Source organism: Schistocerca cancellata, unplaced genomic scaffold, assembly GCF_023864275.1.
Source record: "Schistocerca cancellata isolate TAMUIC-IGC-003103 unplaced genomic scaffold, iqSchCanc2.1 HiC_scaffold_264, whole genome shotgun sequence".
Lineage (NCBI taxonomy): Eukaryota > Metazoa > Arthropoda > Insecta > Orthoptera > Acrididae > Schistocerca > Schistocerca cancellata.
Window position 1 is genome coordinate 25001 of NW_026046286.1, and position 4853 is coordinate 29853.

Sequence of the window (4853 nt, forward strand, 5' to 3'; positions counted from 1 at the left end):
TCGTTCGTTATCGGAATTAACCAGACAAATCGCTCCACCAACTAAGAACGGCCATGCACCACCACCCACCGAATCAAGAAAGAGCTATCAATCTGTCAATCCTTCCGGTGTCCGGGCCTGGTGAGGTTTCCCGTGTTGAGTCAAATTAAGCCGCAGGCTCCACTCCTGGTGGTGCCCTTCCGTCAATTCCTTTAAGTTTCAGCTTTGCAACCATACTTCCCCCGGAACCCAAAAGCTTTGGTTTCCCGGAGGCTGCCCGCCGAGTCATCGGAGGAACTGCGGCGGATCGCTGGCTGGCATCGTTTATGGTTAGAACTAGGGCGGTATCTGATCGCCTTCGAACCTCTAACTTTCGTTCTTGATTAATGAAAACATACTTGGCAAATGCTTTCGCTTCTGTTCGTCTTGCGACGATCCAAGAATTTCACCTCTAACGTCGCAATACGAATGCCCCCGCCTGTCCCTATTAATCATTACCTCGGGTTCCGAAAACCAACAAAATAGAACCGAGGTCCTATTCCATTATTCCATGCACACAGTATTCAGGCGGGCTTGCCTGCTTTAAGCACTCTAATTTGTTCAAAGTAAACGTGCCGGCCCACCCAGACACTCAATAAAGAGCACCTTGGTAGGATTTCAACGGGGTCCGCCTCGGGACGCACGAACACGCACGAGGCGGTCGCACGCCTTCGGCTCGCCCCACCGGCAGGACGTCCCACGATACATGCCAGTTAAACACCGACGGGCGGTGAACCAACAGCGTGGGACACAAATCCAACTACGAGCTTTTTAACCGCAACAACTTTAATATACGCTATTGGAGCTGGAATTACCGCGGCTGCTGGCACCAGACTTGCCCTCCAATAGATACTCGTTAAAGGATTTAAAGTGTACTCATTCCGATTACGGGGCCTCGGATGAGTCCCGTATCGTTATTTTTCGTCACTACCTCCCCGTGCCGGGAGTGGGTAATTTGCGCGCCTGCTGCCTTCCTTGGATGTGGTAGCCGTTTCTCAGGCTCCCTCTCCGGAATCGAACCCTGATTCCCCGTTACCCGTTACAACCATGGTAGGCGCAGAACCTACCATCGACAGTTGATAAGGCAGACATTTGAAAGATGCGTCGCCGGTACGAGGACCGTGCGATCAGCCCAAAGTTATTCAGAGTCACCAAGGCAAACGGACCGGACGAGCCGACCGATTGGTTTTGATCTAATAAAAGCGTCCCTTCCATCTCTGGTCGGGACTCTGTTTGCATGTATTAGCTCTAGAATTACCACAGTTATCCAAGTAACGTGGGTACGATCTAAGGAACCATAACTGATTTAATGAGCCATTCGCGGTTTCACCTTAATGCGGCTTGTACTGAGACATGCATGGCTTAATCTTTGAGACAAGCATATGACTACTGGCAGGATCAACCAGGGAGCTGCGTCAACTAGAGCTGAGCAGCCGGCCGCCCGGGAGTGTGTCCCGGGGGCCCGCGCGAACACGCAAGCGTCCGCTCAATTATTCTGCAAACAGGAGGAGGCTGGGCTCCCCTGCACAATACACCTCGAAACCCTCTCAGGTCCCGGCGGCGCGCAGCGCCGTCCTAAGTACTTGGTCGGGTTCGAGAGAGGCGCAATCGCCCGGAGTTAGGCGAGTAGACGCTTTAGGTGCGACCACCCGTGCTCCCAACTGAGCTTGCCGCTGCCGACAGAGGCCCGGGAGCGTGCTGTCGTGGCATTGCCGGCGGGAGACAACACGCGCCACCTACGGTGACCGGCAGCTCCAACGCCAGCGCCACAGAAGGGCAAAGGCCCCACGTGGGTGCCGAAGCGAACTCTCCCAGCACAGCGCACGTGCCAACACGTCCGCACAACTGCGATACAAACCACCAGCGAGAACCGCTGGGGCGACCGAGCAGCAGACGGCGTCGCGGCGCCGAGTGCCGGGCGGCGGCGCATCCTCAACGCACACAGTCCTCAATCGGACCAGCACACTGCAGATGTCCACCGCGCTTCGCACCGGGTCCGCGAGGACCCACTTTGGCTGCACGGCGCCGCGCGCAGGGTGCCCCGGCGCGCAGCTGCGCCGCCTGCCGCGTCCGTCAGGCCGGCGCGCCTGCCACTGGGCGCCCCCACCAGCCGGCTGTAGCGCGTGCGCCCACGCACCGCGCGGCCAGCACGCCGGGCGGCCCCCCTCACCGGCCGGGGACAGTCCCACCCACCCACAGCCGCGTATCGCTTCACACCCAGATTCACATTCACGTTCGTTGGTATGGTGGGGACCGCTTCGTAGCTGTACCGATCGTTGCCCTCACAGATGTACCTCCAGCAAGATCAACCGCACCACAACGGGTTACCAGTTGTTCATTTGCGTAACGTCACCAGTAAACGTACACGTCCATCCCCGTTTGCAAAGTCAACTATTATTGCATGCCTGCCTGTCAGGTGTCAAGACACACTACATTCGCTCACATCCACGCAACAAAATGTGCCCGACTAGAGGGCACGTGAAGGTGCCCCCGTACATATGCGATCTCCATTGCGCGACCAACTGTCAACCGGCCTCTGTAGCATGTCGCAGATGTGGAACGCGGGGCACCGTGCTATCACATTGTGTGAGAAGAGACTACTACGTCTGCATACACGCGCCACTACATGAACAGACGGCTCATGCTGATCGCCATCCACTGCGTCCATTACTCCCACACGTCTCTATGCGTACCACACTGCAATGCAGCTGTTATGGGGAGATGACACATAGCTGTGTACACAACATTCTGAGCCGGTTGCGGTTGGACAACAATACATTAATGTAACGTGTCATATGCCAATTACAGAGCAGGGTAAGGCACAACGTGGGTTAGGTTAAGGCACAACGTGGGTTAGGTTAAGGCACAACGTGGGTTAGGTTAAGGCACAACGTGGGTTAGGTTAAGGCACAACGTGGGTTAGGTTAAGGCACAACGTGGGTTAGGTTAAGGCACAACGTGGGTTAGGTTAAGGCACAACGTGGGTTAGGTTAAGGCACAACGTGGGTTAGGTTAAGGCACAACGTGGGTTAGGTTAAGCCACAACGTGGGTAGGTTAAGCCACAACGTGGGTTAGGTTAAGCCACAACGTGGGTTAGGTTAAGCCACAACGTGGGTTAGGTTAAGCCACAACGTGGGTTAGGTTAAGGCACAACGTGGGTTAGGTTAAGGCACAACGTGGGTTAGGTTAAGGCACAACGTGGGTTAGGTTAAGGCACAACGTGGGTTAGGTTAAGGCACAACGTGGGTTAGGTTAAGCCACAACGTGGGTTAGGTTAAGCCACAACGTGGGTTAGGTTAAGCCACAACGTGGGTTAGGTTAAGCCACAACGTGGGTTAGGTTAAGCCACAACGTGGGTTAGGTTAAGCCACAACGTGGGTTAGGTTAAGCCACAACGTGGGTTAGGTTAAGCCACAACGTGGGTTAGGTTAAGCCACAACGTGGGTTAGGTTAAGCCACAACGTGGGTTAGGTTAAGCCACAACGTGGGTTAGGTTAAGCCACAACGTGGGTTAGGTTAAGCCACAACGTGGGTTAGGTTAAGCCACAACGTGGGTTAGGTTAAGCCACAACGTGGGTTAGGTTAAGCCACAACGTGGGTAGGTTAAGCCACAACGTGGGTTAGGTTAAGCCACAACGTGGGTTAGGTAAGGCACAACGTGGGTTAGGTTAAGGCACAACGTGGGTTAGGTTAAGGCACAACATGGGGGTAGATTGCGGTACAAATTGCGTTACATTGCGGTGCAAATTGCGTTACATTGCGGTGCAAATTGCGTTACATTGCGGTGCAAATTGCGTTACATTGCGGTGCAAATTGCGTTACATTGCGGTGCAAATTGAGTTACATTGCGGTGCAAATTGAGTTACATTGCGGTGCAAATTGAGTTACATTGCGGTGCAAATTGAGTTACATTGCGGTGCAAATTGAGTTACATTGCGGTGCAAATTGAGTTACATTGCGGTGCAAATTGAGGTAGGTTAAGGTGCAACACAGGTTAGGTTAAGGTGACATAGGTTAGGTTAAGGTGACATAGGTTAGGTTAAGGTGACATAGGTTAGGTTAAGGTGACATAGGTTAGGTTAAGGTGACATAGGTTAGGTTAAGGTGACATAGGTTAGGTTAAGGTGACATAGGTTAGGTTAGGTGACATAGGTTAGGTTAAGGTGACATAGGTTAGGTTAAGGTGACATAGGTTAGGTTAAGGTGACATAGGTTAGGTTAAGGTACAAACTGGGTTGTGTTATGGTACACATTGCGTTGTAGTACAGTACACGTTAGGTTTGGGTACGGTACACAATGTGGTATGGGATGGCGTGTTGTGGGGGGGGGGGGGGGGGGTGAGGTTCGTTGATATCGACCGTAGGACGTGGATGCCGAGGCAGCGTCAGTGTGTCAAAGGAGTTATGTCACGTCGGGATGCGCTTTCCGCCAGTGAGAGGGGGGGGCGAGCCGTGTCTGTGGTTGCGGCAGACCTGTGTGTTTCATTCCTGCCAGTGTGTTTGTGCTGTAAGACGAGGCAGTGTGGTGATGTTGGGTGCACCCCTGTGTAGGACATGTGTGGGTGTTGGTGGCTTATCTGAGCAATTGTGGTTGTCGGACGAGTGGGATATTCTGTTTTATGATTGGACCTCCTGGCCTGGTTATCATAGTCTGGTTGGTGTACTGTGGCGGATAGGATGCACCGGACGTTGGTCCATGCCGGTGCTTAATTATTGTATCTGTGTTTGTTACAGGCAGAGAGTAGTGTGTGATAGAGTGTGTGGGTGATAGAGTGTGCGGGGTGACGTGTGGTTCGTTTTGTTTGCACAGACGTTCAGCATGTATAGGGGCATTT

The 4853-nt window shown here is 53.3% G+C and overlaps 1 non-coding gene across 1 annotated transcript in view; it reads right to left on the reverse strand.

Moving 5' to 3' along the window:
• Window positions 1–1427, reverse strand: part of LOC126113872 (small subunit ribosomal RNA) — a 1909-nt gene extending 482 nt beyond the window's left edge. The window contains exon 1 of the ribosomal RNA XR_007524951.1: window positions 1–1427. This exon is cut by the window's left edge and continues 482 nt beyond it. This is a non-coding gene — a ribosomal RNA (small subunit ribosomal RNA).
• Between the last annotated feature and the right edge of the window lie 3426 nt (window positions 1428–4853).